Raw genomic sequence first — 14,686 nt, 5'->3', positions numbered from 1 at the left:
ATAAACGTGATATAGAATTAACGATGGTGTATACGACGACTGGAGGGGCATGTAAACCAGCCCTGGCTCTATCTTCAGTTGCCACGAAAGTGGACAAGGATTCTGATTCTATCCTGGCAGCTTAGAGAACGTTCATATTGTCTCTAAGTTTATTAGGGAAGCGGCTATAGATTTTGTCCAGTCCACTTAATATGCCAGGCTTTTTGCCATGACAGTGAATTGGTCTGTTAAAAAAAACAAAAAAAAACAAAACTAGTCTGCTGATCCCAGCTTCCAACAAAATGTGTTTAAAATTCTGTTTGATGGAAGAAATCTTTTTAGTAACAAGTTGGATCTGGCAACCAACAGTCACCAAGGCTGGTATTATACCAAAGGAGAGAAGACATTGAGGAAGGAAAGACCAGACCATAGGAATTGGCAAACTTCACATGCTAATCTCCATAAGCTCACAAAGCAGTCAGCGCAGAGTCCTATTGACAATTCTGAAGTCCAGATAGTAGCTGCAAGACTTCAGCAGTTCCATATTATCTGGACAAAAAACAATAAAGGAGGAATAAAGTGGGCCACAGATACAGAGTGGTTCGGTTTTTCTTGGATGTGCGAGTTCACTCCACCACGTAGTCACTTTGTCTTTACAGAGACCTGCTCTTTTACATTCATGACTCATTGCAGAAAACGGCTGTTATGTTGGTTCCAGAAGAGGAGCGCTTTCAGGAAGTCTACTCTCCTCTCTTCATTGTAAAGAAGTCAGGTGATCTGCGTTCAGTACTGGATCTGAAATTCCTAAATCTTCATCTTTCTGAAAACATTCAAGATGGAGTTACAACAAATGACTTGGCAGATACATTCATTATTTCAAACTTCTTTCCACCATGCAGTTGGTAACATTCTTCTCCAGTAACCATCCTCCTTCTCGACATTATCACAGCCATGACAACCTTTTTTGGTACTAGTGTGTCTGGTGGCTCAGTTGAGAAAGCAAAGTTAGGACTTTATCACTATTTAGACAATCTGTTGTTGCTAGCCCCAGATCCCAAGGCTCTACTGTGTTAGCAACAGATTCTTCTTCAAAGTCTGTCTTTGGCTGGTTAACAAACAAGGAGGAAAGCCACCTCACTCCTTCTGAGGACCTAATCTTTCCATGAGCAAGATTCCAATCTATATCCAATGCAGTAACCAGATGAGAAAATTGCTGCCAAAGGTTTGCGAGTGCTGATTATCATACTATATTCATTAATCAAGGTGTTGTATACACCTCCTGGGCACTTCGTCATCTACAATCCAGATGGTCAAATGGGTTCACTGGCACATCTGCCCATTCCAACTAGGGTTTCTCCATCAATGAAACCACCAGAGTTACTCTCAGACCATCCTTCTCACTCCCACGATGAGACTGTCTGCGGTGGTGGCTAAACACAAGCTCAACAACTATTAACCAATCGTTCACCCATAACTCGTAAACATGCAAGCATGGTTTGACATGTTTACAGGTCGTATTAGCTTAGGTAAAATAGTCAAAACAAAGCTGATTGATCCCTGCAAATATACTCAAACACAGGGTGGCTTATATGGTGCTTCAGACCTTCAGCCATCACTGGGATGAGACGTCAGTCTTTGATATCAGGTAGCAGAGGGACACAAGGAGTCTGTTCCTCATGTTAGAGGTCAGCAATATTATCTCCAGTGCAGAGAGCAATCTCTGCAGCATCATGGCAGTTTATCTCATAGGGCCTCAGAACTCTGCGGCAGATTTTCTCAATCAAGGGGACTGAGGCAATAGCTTGTGGCCACTCAATAAAATATATCTAGAGTGATCTGTGACCATTGGGTAGGTGGACCTGATGGCAACCTACATCAACTAAATGCCAGCTCGAGGAGATTCGCCCCCACATTCAAGGGCTCAGGGTGCTCTGGCAACACCTGAAATTTCTGAATAGTCTCTGTTTTTTTCCTCCAACTCCACTTATCTTCAAAATTCTGAGACTCCTCCTAGAACAAGTGGTACTCCTGGAGGTGGGTCCATTTTGGCCAAGCCAGCCATGAGTCCCTCTAATTTGGAGCCTGAAGTTGGAACCTCCTATTCCTCTTCCAGTCAGACCAAACCCCCTGTCCCAGGACTCAATTTATCATCTGTCTCCTTAATCCCTTGATTTAATGGCTTAAGGATTGTGGGAGGAAGCTTAGAGACCTGGTAAACTCAGAATCATTGATAAACACACTGCTAAAAGCAGGAAAAACTACCACAAACTGGAAAATATTTTTTCTCAATTGCTCTGGTAAATAATTTAGACCCAATGGGTCCACCAGCACAACATATTCTTAGCTTCCTCCAGATTGGCCTATAAAAACAACTGGCTTGCACTCTCAAAGTGCAGATTTCTGCCATCTCTGCTTTGACGGATCACTGCTGGGTCTCTCACCCTCTAATAGTTCAATTTATGAAGGCTGCCACCAAGAACAAGCATCCTAATTGCAACCTTTTTCCAAAGTGGGAACTGCGCAGGTTCTCAGTTACCTAGCAAAACCTCTTTTTGACCCAGTGGAAGACTGCAGGAGATGAGACTTAACAACCTTAAGAACTATGCCTCTAGTCGCTATCTCTTTGGACAGAAGAGTTTCCGAGCTCCAGGATCTAGGGGCTCATTCTTGACATCCTACTTAGTAGTTTTGAGACCACTACAGCACTTCACTTCCGGGCTTCCCTTTAATCAGGATCGGACAGTGCCATCTTTTATGGGTACAAATTCCTCTGATCTGCATGTTCTAGATGTTGCAAGAACACTTAGAGCCTATGTGAATGTAACAATGGAGCTTCAGGAAATCAGAACAGCTCTTCATAATTCCATCAGGTCTGAGAAAGAGCCAGCTAACATCAAACTCAAAAGATCTCTTCATGGCTCAAATGAATCAACAAAGCCTTTTATTAAGGCTAGCCTATTATCAGGGTTTGTGACCTTGTCCCTCTGGGTGGCATCACAGTGCACTCTTCTCAGCTGTCCCCTGTGCCACCTTCGCTATCCGGGCAAAGATTCACCAGGCAGCCAATGGTCCTCTGTCCATACTTTCATTGCCTATTTCAGAGTCAATCCAGCAGCCTCCGCTTCAGTTTAATTTAGAAAGAAAGTTATTTCTGAATCTGTTAAAGCCTTAATTTAAATTATTTTTGGTCAGCAAGTCTTGTCCCACCCTTACTTTTTTTCTGCTAGTTAAATCCCATATGTATGCTGCCATGGAGGCATATGGAAAACGGAAAATTGTATACTCACCTAACGGTAATTTTCCTTTCCATGTGCATCCATGGCAGCATAGGGATTTCCCTCCCTTTCCTTTTGTTGACTTTTTGCTGTTCTCCGGTTCGGCTAGTCAATGAGAATGCTGCTCGCTAGGGGTCACTTTCTTTTATAGCTAAGGTCCTGTTAATTGGTAGGGGTGGGGCTTAACCCATATGTATGCTGCCATGGATGCACATGGAAAGGAAAATTACCATTAGGTGAGTATACAATTTTCCGTTATCTTGTATTTTGTTTTCTAACAGGAACACTTTAAAATAAAAATGTAATAAATCCCTGGTCAGCGGTGGTCAAAAATTGTATTCGGTTGAGCTATAAAATTGTTGTTAAAAACAAGAAAAATAAAAATTTGAACTATGTGTGACCAAGGTCAGCAGGTAAACAGTAACATGTAGTTGGTTGTGCAGGCTTAATCCAATCATCAGAAGTGTGAATGAAAAGGGAAACCACAGAGTTTATTTCCTTGTAAACAATACCAAATGCCTGGCAGTCCTGCTTATTATTTTCTGCCTTTAAAAGAACCCTGAGTAGAGGCTGCCTTTCGGGTTTGCCCGTTATAAACTGCATTACAGCGGTGACTCTGCCAAAAGTCGCATTGTGACGTGGTAATAGGAAGCCTGTGGGTCCTCTCGGCCAAGGTTTCCTGGCTTTCAGTATTGGACTGGGACGTGTGAAAGCTGAGGAAATCCACTTGCTGGCCAAGCAGCAGTAATCATGTGTTGCTATTCATAGTGAAGACTTGCTACAGGTTTCTATTGGGAGGGAAAACACAGGGTTATTGCTGCTTGGCCAGCAGGTGGATTTCCACAGTTTTTCCAGCTCCCAGTCCGACACTGCTGGCTTCTGCCTCCTCTAATGCTCTCCTCCCCCCTGCCATGCGTCATATTGCCATGCGCGCGTGTGTACAGCACTTCATGCAATGCATGTGAAGTCTAAATTGAAATTATTGAAACGTACCTAATAATCTTTTAGGGTAAAAGATTATTAAATAATTTCCAATCATTGCGCTCCAATTTAGACTTCACATGCATTGCACGAAGTGTCGTTAACGCGCGCGTACGCCAATATGACACACGGCAGGGGGGAGGAGATCATTAAGGTGGCGAAAAATCGTTCGAGCGATCAGAACTTCTGATTGGAAGAAAAATCGTTCACTACACCATCAACGAACCAATCTTTGCTTCCAATGTATCACAACCAACAAGAAAATCCACATTTTGGTTTGACCAAAATCCAATCGTACGTCAGTAAGTAGAGTCAAAAGCGGCTGGCACAGTGGATACGGGTCTTGTGGAGGGTTTCCACTCTCCGGTATTGGGGTACAGGGTATCGCCTCTTGCGTGCATGGATTGAGGAACTAGATATAGTATAAAGACCCCCATGATGGGACGTGTAGTGCGCACAGAGCCTCAGATGAAGCTCGTTGGAGCGAAACGGTCGTTAGGCGGGCCGCTGCCACCCCCACATTGCCCCACAGCCAGGACTTCAACAGGGTATGTCAGTTATGTTTACCTCTCTATGAAAAACATGTATGTTTTATGGATGAAGATTGAAACTGACTAAAACCACAATAAAGAAAAGCCTTGGAGCAGTGCAGGATTGCCTTTCTTCTTTTGTTTATCGACTATTTTTTATAATCATTCCTAATCGATTGTGCCCATAAATGGAGATTATTTACAATCGATCCAATCAAAATGTCTGATCGCTCAAACAAATTTTCGCTAGAAATTGGACCATTAGTGGCCACCTTTAGAGGAGGCAGAAGCCAGTCAACCTGTGCATGCGCAGAGAGGACCCGCAGGCTTCCTGTTGCCACGTTACAGTGCGACTTTTGGCAGAGTCGCTGCTGTAATGCAGTTTATAATGGGCAAACTGGAAGCAGAACGTTTCGCCAAGGGCCTGGTGAGTGTGTGGGCATTACCAAATATACGTGGGTATGCTTAAATGCATACCCACAGCCTCTACTCAGGGTCCCTTTAATACACTGATACCATGTTTCCCCTAAAGTAAGACATCCCCTGAGAATAAGCCCTAGCAGGAAATCCTAGCATGCTTGAAATATAAGCCCTCCCCCAAATATAAGCCCTAGCAGCAGCCCGCATGACACCAGCAAGTCACACTCAATACAAAGCCTGGATACAGGAGAGCAGATGTATAATGTGAGTTCTACAGTCCTGTATATGTGTCAGGCAATTTGTGTTTTCCCAGGACACACAGCTTATCCCATCATAGCTCTGGGGAACATGACAGAGTTCTCTGCCTGCAAGAAATAGACTTTTACCCACATGATCAGCAGAATCAACTTCTTGTAAGTAAGAGCCATTATCTGCAAACCACAAGCTCTGTGCATGATGCTTGTGTTTCAGCATGGCATGCACAGGGACGGATCTGGGGGGGGGGGGGGGGCGAGCGGGTCTCTTGCCCCAGGCGCAGTTTGTTGAATTCTTAAAAAGGCGCCAAAACTGGATAGGGAAAGGCAGTTTAGGCGCCAAAACCTGACCTTTAGGCACCAAAACCTGACAGTTAAGCGCCAAAACTGGATGAGGAATGGCAGTTTAGGCGCCAAAACCTGACCTTTAGGCACCAAAACTGGATGGGAATGGCAGTTTAGGCGCCAAAACCTGACCTTGCCCCAGGCGCAATTTGGTCTAGGTCCGTCCCTGGGCATGCAGACCAGCGTTTCCCCCAAAAATATCACATTCTCTGAAAACAATCCCTAGCACATCTTTTGGAGCAAAAATTAATATAAGGCAGTGTCTTATTTTCAGGGAAACACAGTAGTGCCTGAGCTAGAAACAATGTAGATCCAGGTGCAATGACTGGAGGGTGGCCATGAAGGATAGGAGGGTCCTGGCAAGTAGCAGTGGGGTGGAGGAAAATCAAAGAAGCCTCTATTGAGGTAAGTATCTAACTTTTGCCTTTGTTCCACAGGTTTACTTTAAACTGATTGAGTTTCATCGATCAAATCAAAAGTCTAATGTCATTCTTCTATTAAAATGATTATTTTATTAAATAGATCTAAAATGCTAACACCTTGGTTGTATCATGTGCCGCAACCTTGGACAGAGGCGAAGCATTGCCTATTTAAATTTCAGATGATTAAAGGACAACTGAAGCAAGAGGGATATGGAGGCTGCCATATTTATTTCCTTTTAAGCAATACTAGTTACCTGGCTGTCCTGCTGATCCTACTGTTAGCCATAGACCCTGAACAAGCATATGCAGATCTGATGTTTCTGACATTATTGTCAGATCTGACAAGATTAGCTGCATGCTTGTTTCTGGTATAATTCAGACAATACTGCAGCCAAATAGATCAGCAGGGCTGCCAGGCAACTAGTATTGTTTAAAAGGAAATAAATATGGCAGCCTCCACATTCTTCTCACTTTAGTTCATGTACCAGCAGCCCGGTGTCTTGTTTAAAATTCTTTTCTGTAAGCGTGCAGAAAAGCGTTTTCCAGCTTTCGGCGGTGCTTCCCAGCGTTTTTATTCCCGCCAGGGGGACACAAAAGCGTGTCAGTAAACAATCGGCTAAGCACCGGGGCAGACAACTGAGCAAATTTGGATCAAAAGACGGCGTTTGTGCAAACGCTGGATAGCGATGGCTGTCCATTCATCTGAATGGAATGAGTTAAATAATGAGCAATGAGGCTGTCGTTTAATGTTGCAGAACCGCCTGTGCGAATCAACCTTTTAAGGAAACCTAAAATGAAGTAAAAAAAAAAAAAAGTTTAACTTACCTGGGGCTTCTATAAGCCCCTCTGCAGCCAACCTGTGCCCGCGCTGTCACTTAGTGTCCCTTCAGTGCCCCTCAGCGACCCTCTTCCAGCCTACTGTGCACTAGAGATGTTTTCATACTGTGCATGCGCAGAGCGCCCCCATCTATGGAGGTGTGATCAGGAGGTGCGCAGACCAGAGGGTCATTGCAGGGGGTCGGAAGATCGCTTTGTGACAGTGCAGGCAAAGAGCAGCTGCAAGGGTCTGGTGTAAGGACCAGGTATGTTAGTCTTTATTTTCAGCTTAGGTTCACTTTAAAGTGTACCTGAGACGAGGGGGCATAACATTTTTATCCATAGCTGGGGCTTCCTTCAGCCCCCTCCGCTCAGATTGTTTCCTCGCCGCGGTCTAGATCCTCCGTTCGGCACAGCACGCTCACCAGTTTCACTCCCGCGGCTGGAAGCGTTCTGCCAGGGCACGCATGCGCAGTACGCCCGAGTGGCCGTGAAGAACGGGGCCACTATGGGAGAATCTATGAGGCTTTAGACCACAGTGCGGGAGTGATCTGGAGTGGAGAGGCTGGAGGAAGCCCCAGGTATGTATAAAACTTTTATGCCCCCCTTGTCTCAGGTTCACTTTAAGTTAAAAGGAAGTTTAGCACCAACATATGCACTGGGTTGTATAGACAGGGCTGCTAAAGCAACCAGCTTAAATTGAAGTTTTGCAATACGTGCAAATTAAAAGGCTATTCTCTGTTTCTTCAACAAGCTCACCTCCAAACCAGCAGCAGCCTAACTACATGACACATGACATCTCAATTACTGACAGACTAGCTGAAACTAGAGGGCGGGTAAGACAGAAACTTTCTCTAGTGTGTAAGGGGGAAGCACTGAGATGTGAGATGCACAAAGGAACACAAAGCAGGAAGGAAATAGCTGGTAAATATAGAGATTATATGATGTCGGTGACAGAAGGGCTCTGAGAGAGATGAGACTGCAGACAGCAAGTTTACACAGGTAGGATAAGGTGACAGAGAGTGACTGGGAGGGCCTGTGAGGTAGGATGGGGAAGGCTGGAAGAAGGAGGTGCTAGTTCTCCACAGGACTCCAACTTGTTAGAGAAGTCTCCTCTATCCTTCCTTTGCCCTGTCCAGAGATATGTGAGAGAACAGAGGAGGCTGGAGCTGGGGAAGAAGGGCTGACTCCCTCCCTGAGGTTGCTGCTTCTGCTGAGGACTTCTACAGAACAGGTAATACATTAACTGTTGTGCTGCTTCCTCCAGCCTCTCTCTATACAGGAGTGAGCACATCTGCTGTGCCTCATTTACAGTGCTAGCATGTGCATGTAGCAGAGATTCCTCATTCCACACATTGCTAGTACAGTGTTCCTCCACATTATTAGTGTGTACCCCTTTATCAATGGCTGCAGTGCCCAAGCACCCCTACTGTGGGTAACATCCTCTTGCTGAAAGCTAATTTGGTCTTGAAGTGCCCGCTATTTGTAGCCGCAGTTTGCGTAGTGGTTGGTCCTGGTGGACACTATTTAACAGCTTCTATTAGCTCGGGGGTTAGTTGGGGGGGGGGGGGGTTAAGGTTAGTGGGCCACTGAGTTTGGGTTAGTTGCCCACCGGGGGAGGTTAAGGTTAGGCGCCCACTAGGGCGAGAGGGGGTTAAGGTTAGTTGCCCACCTTAGGACCAAATGTAGGATTTTCAAGGGGAGGGGGGATTCCTGAAACTACTCCCTACGTCATACACAATACAGTATGATAATATGGGAGGACATCATGCTGGGTACACATAATGCAATTTCCTGTCCGACTGACAGGATCTGACAATTATTTACTAAATGTCCGATCTGCTCCCAATCGACAGCGGGATTGATCAGGAGCAGTTTGGCTACAGATAATAATGAGGACAGCCGACATTGGTAATGAAGGGGAAAGTGAAGAATTCACACCGGAGGCTAAAGGGCTGTGCTCATACTTGACTCTGTTACGTTCCCTAGAGCTGCTCCATGCTCTGCACACACACTGCTGCTCCATCCAAAGTAAACTGTAGCATGGAACGAAAGGGGGCAGTGCTGTGAGCTGCATGATACCTGCAGATATTCTGGTGTCTCAACTTGTGTCTGTCCCCAGACTGTAATCCCCCCCTGCGCTTGCCTATGCACCTGGGGGGTTAAGCTTAAAGGCTAAACACTGACCAGAGGGGGTTAAGATTAGGCAGAGGGGGTTAAGATTAGGCCAGTAGGATACTGGCTATTTCCTGCACCCTTTAATATGATCATTTTTTCCGTACAGCCTAAACCTTATTTAGCCTGCAGCGCTTGCAGATGTACTCCTCTCATGTACTCCTTGATGTATATGTATTCTTTAGAAGTGCTCCATAATTGTGTATGAATGCTGCTCAAGCATTCCTTGATGCGATCAATTAACTACAAATACTTCTTTAGGTTTGTTTATATATGAATTTTTAATCTTTAAAAAAAACAACTTACTGTAATGGATTGACTATTGCAAGTTCCACCTACTGGCACCTACTAAAGTGGAAGCAGGAAATGTAGATGCCCACTAGCGGCGGAAGTTTGGGGGCCGCCATAGGGGCCCATTACAATTATTGGCTAGGAGGGGTGCTGCAAGACACTCTTTGCTGATAATTACAATGAGCCCCTATGACGGCATCCAAAAACGGACTTTTTTTCCTGGTTTTTGGCTTTATTCCCCCTGTTTTTGTTTTTACAGGCAGCCGGGACAGTTAAGGTTAGGCAGCGGTATTTATTAGGAGGGTTCAGTGTGTGTATAGGCTTAGATTTAGCTATAGTAAAATATCAGTAATTAATATTGATGTTTTACTATCATTTTTACACGCGCCCTTTTCTGAAGTATGCTACTAAAGTACCCCCTGGGTTATGCATACCAGTAAATATGAACCATTCAGAAAAAAGCTGGCGCTTACCAAGTACCTCCCTAGTGTGAGTCAATTAATCTCAAGTGCCCCTGGGTAGGTGTGCCGTAGTTACCAGTACAAACTCGCTATGTGGTAACGGTTTCCAGCTTTCTGTAATAATGTTGTGTTTCTGCAAGGTTTATTGCTTTATAAAACTTGTTTCAGTGAGTTGACTTTGACAAGCAGAAGCTTCCCTTGCAGCAAGGAGGATTAACCCCTCAGGTACCACGTATTGAGAACTTGTGTGTTTTTTTGTTTTTTTTTTCTCATTTATGTTGAACATATTGCATTGTGGTCTGTGAAAATAGCAGAGGAATTGCCAGTGTGACCTACATTATCAGTTTATGCTACCTTTGTTCTGTAGTTCAGTTTGGTGGTTTGCCTGTTTTGATAACCTTTTGTGTTTGCTTGAGCTGCCCTGTCAGCTTGGGCTACCTCTGCCAAAACCTAAAAAGTGCCTGGATAGGTTCTCAGCTACATGAGGCAAAAAAGAGAAAAATCAGATTTACTTACCTGGGGCTTCCTCCAGCCCCTAGTAGCCTGTGTGTACCTCGCTCCAGCTCTGCTCTCAGCCAGTCTTCTGGGGTCCCCTCTGCAGCGGCCACTGATCCGGCCAGGTCGGCGGCTTCTGCACATGCGTGACTGTGGCTGCGCTGGAGCAGAAATGCTGCATCTGTGCAGAACTCTCCTGGTGCATGCACGCACTTGCACATGTGCAGAAGTCGCCGACCTGCCCGGGTCAGCTGCTGCTGTGGAGGGGATCCCAAGAGACTGGCTGACAGTGGAGCTGAGCAAGGACACATACTGTAGGCTTCTAAGGACTGGAGGAAACCCCAGGTAAGTAAATCTGTTTTTTTTTCCTTATGAATCCTGTAACCTTACCCCATCTTTCCTGCTTCCTAACTTTCACACATCTAGGTAGTGTCCTATCTCATTCTGACCCAAGACCTACCACTTATCCCTAACTCTCCTGGTTGGTGCCTAACCCCGAAATATTAACCTTACCAACCCCTAGCAGCATCTACCCTAAGGGTCCATTTCCACTAGAGCGAATCTGCATGGGTTTCCTGCATGCAGTTTCTCATAGACAATACAAGTGGATGGGACTGTTTCCACTTGTCAGGATTTCTGAGTGTTTTTCTGTGCAGAAAAAATCTGCACAGCAGAGCCATCAGAATTCGCATATCGCATACAGCTATGCGATTCGCATACAATTTATTTAATAGGAAATTTGCATGTGGTTTTGGTATGTGAATGTTCAACAACAATGGAAAAGTGCACAGGCACTGCTATGGTTAAATTCGCATACATAGTCATCCATGCGAAATCGTATGCGAATTCGCATGAAAATTCGCATACAACCGCATAGTACCACTGAATCGGGGAAAATACTGACTGAAGCCCATGGTGGGTTAGATTGCCTCCTCCTGAGTCTCCAGATGCTGCTTGTTTTCCTTGGGGTCCCTCCCATTCCCCGTGGCCGATTCGCTTATCTCCCCTGCTTCCCTTAAGTTTATCCGAGCACCGACAAGCGATTCGAAAGTGCGCATGCTGGAGTTTTGAGCTGCACATGCACACACGTAGATGAGCGCTTACTTTTGTTGTGCATGTGTGGTTCGGGACTCCTGCCTGCCCGGTTCTGAATCACTTGGCACCGGTCAGTAGAGCTTCCAGAAAAGTATTCGATGGAAGGATCCAGTCGAATATTTAGAGGACAGGGAATGGGGGGGACCCCGAAAACAACAAGTAGGATCAGGACACTCGGGGGGGTATTCCAGCCCACCATGGGTTTCATTATTCCCCCACCCTCTGATTTGGGGGCCGCTTGTATTAGATCCTATGCCGCACTTGTGGCTGTTCTACGCCGCCTGTCGTTACTGCTCCCGACACGATCGTGCGCACCCGAGAGGGGAGATTATACTGTCACATGACAGCTGACATCTCCCCTCAGTGATCAGAAGCCATCGCGTATGGCTTCTGATCACGTGATCACTACGATCGCCGGCGGATCATAGTGATCACAATGACAGCTGCGGCGGTAGGGGGGGAAGAAGAGGATCCACTCACCTCCCTGCCGTTCCCACGACGATCGGCGCCCCCCTCTGCTCTCGCCAGCATCCCCGCTCGCTCTGACGTCAGTGCCGGGTCCCACAACGAAGCGGCAGTACGAGCGGAGATGCCTGCGAGAGCGGAGGGGGCTACTGTGGCTCATCGCTGGAGCCTGGGAGGTGAGTAAAGGCTTCTGGCAAAAGGGGGGACATCTAGCCCAGCATGCCACACTAGGGATTCGGCTGCCTGACCCCCCCGCCCTGCACGCGCCCCTAACCAAACCTCCTCCAAACCCCATCACCCCCCCCCCCCCCGCCCTGCACGCAAATTCGCTTGGGGGTTAGGCAGCCGGTCCCAAATAGGTTAAATCATACCGCCCAACTTTTTGAAATAAGAAAGAGGGACACTTTAAGACACGCCCCCCTACCACACCTCTAACCACACCCTTACCACACACAAAGAATTCAGAACCAAAAGATGTAGTTTTATCATTAAAACCACATTAGTTTTTCTTGATTTTTAATATTTGAAAATAAGAAATACATCAGTTTAATTGATGGGAATAAAGTTTAGAGACAGTTAAACAAATTTTCAGTAGAAAAGATACATATATTTACATAGATCTGTACATCAGTCCTAAAAGAGGGACATATAAGGAAGAAAGAGGAGCAAGAGGGATTTGGTTTCCAAAGAGGGACCGTTGGGAGCTATGTTTAAACCGATTGAATAAGGTAACCCATTCTGACAGATAGCTTATTTTAAAGTACTTTTGAGTCCACATAAGCTACTTTGTCAGCTGCAGCTACTTTAACCCCAACGCAAGTCGGTAGCCCAAACTAAGGACCCATTCACACTAGAGCGTTTTGCCGGCGATTTCGGCAAAACACTCAAGCGCTAGCGCTTTTTAAAGCACTAGTGCAATAATAACCTATGGGCCTGTTCTCACTTGGGCAATTTGCATTAATCGCCGGCGATTAACGCAAATCGCTCAAAAAAAATTGTATCCTGCACCATTTTTAGGCGATTTCCCGGCGATTGCGTTTAGTGCTATAGAAGCGCTAATCGCGATCGCTGGGAAATCACCCAAAGTGTGAATGGCTTTAATTGCCAAAAAAGGCCAGAGCAAAACGCTAGCAAATGCGCTAGCATTTTGCGTTTTGTAAGTGTGAATGGGCCCTTAGGGACAGCTTTAGCCTATTTGACAAGACACATACGTGTGTTGCGTCTATACCCTTACTTCAAACATGACAAAATAGTCTAGATACCAAACTTTGATGGTGAGAACAGTGCAATAGATGAGTGTAGGCTGTGTTCTGCAGCAGCTATGGGCATGTCCTGGGGTGGCCAGCAGGTGCTGCTAATATGCTGTAAAGAGAATTTTCAGTTTATAGAAATATGGGAGCTGCAACAGGAATGATTTTAGCAGAGGCACCAGTAATTCCGTGACTCTGTCCCTTCCTCTGACTAATGCATTTACACTTTGCATACACAGGTCGATTACGGCCCAATATGACAAGCCATCTGATCCTTATCAGACCAGAAATCAATAGCATAGTCATCAATTCCCACTCTACTCTGCAGGATCAGCAGAAATCTATAGAGTGTTGGTTGAAGCACAAGCATTGTATCTCATAGAACTCCAGTCATGCTGCATAAGATCTCTCCCACGTCATTGGACAAATGTAGGAGATGTCTCATGGCTTCGGGATATCTTCTCCATTTATGGTGGACTTGCTCGATTCTCAGGCTTTTGGGAGCAGGTGAGCGGGTAAACAGAACGAATGTTAAAAACTGGGCCTGACCCCTGAAACCCGGAAGCAGTAGATTTGGGCGCATGAGACAAGTGGACAAAAAGGGCGCCCTATTCACTTTCATTATAAATATCGTTTAATGGGCGCTGAACGGGGAAAATAAGGCGCCGGAGATTTTTAAGGATTTATAACGGCGCCCGGAGATTTTTAAGGATTTATAACTATGTTTGTGATGATTTAAGTTTACAAAATGAGCCCGTGACGAATAACGTTTATGAAGATAATAAATCACTATTTCTAAAACATTTCTAACACATTATTATCCACCCAAAAAAATAATTTACATTTTTTTTCTTTACATTCTTTATTTATTCATGTCTGTAAAACATTATTATCCATAGGGGGTTTTAGGTTTAGGCACCAACAGGGGGGTCTTAGGTTTAGGCACCTACAGGGGGGTCTTAGGTTTAGGCACTAACAGGGGGGTCTTAGGTTTAGGCACCAACAGGGGGGTCTTAGGGTTAGGCACCTACAGGGGGGTCTTAGGGTTAGGCACCTACAGGGGGGTCTTAGGTTTAGGCACTAACAGGGGGGTCTTAGGTTTAGGCACCAACAGGGGGGTCTTAGGGTTAGGCACCAACAGGGGGGTCTTAGGGTTAGGCACCAACAGGGGGGTCTTAGGTTTAGGCACCAACAGGGGGTCTAGGGGTTAGGGATAGGTACAGGGAGGGTTTTTAATAAACGAAAATATAAGTTTCACTTTACAAACAGGGAAGATTAACGTTTTAAGAATTGCCGATCTCATACACATTATTTAGTGATTTATACATTTTTAAATCACTATTTATAAACGAAATTCTACACAATAATTTCTATAAACGATATTTCCATTTATCGTTTATACCACGCGCCCTTTTTTCCCGACGCCCTTTTC

The 14,686-nt window shown here is 45.4% G+C and overlaps 1 protein-coding gene across 1 annotated transcript in view; it reads left to right on the top strand.

Annotated features, from left to right (window-relative positions):
* The first annotated feature begins 7,979 nt into the window (after positions 1 to 7,979).
* SH3BP2 (SH3 domain binding protein 2) overlaps positions 7,980 to 14,686 on the top strand; it is a 156,038-nt gene continuing 149,331 nt past the window's right edge. Inside the window, exon 1 of the mRNA XM_068276555.1 lies at positions 7,980 to 8,256. The gene's annotated coding sequence lies outside the window, so the exon portion shown is untranslated. The remainder of the gene's footprint in view (positions 8,257 to 14,686) is intronic.

This window comes from Hyperolius riggenbachi, chromosome 1, assembly GCF_040937935.1.
Source record: "Hyperolius riggenbachi isolate aHypRig1 chromosome 1, aHypRig1.pri, whole genome shotgun sequence".
NCBI lineage: Eukaryota > Metazoa > Chordata > Amphibia > Anura > Hyperoliidae > Hyperolius > Hyperolius riggenbachi.
Note: the sequence above shows the minus strand (reverse complement) of the source record. Positions and strands in the feature narration are given on the sequence as shown.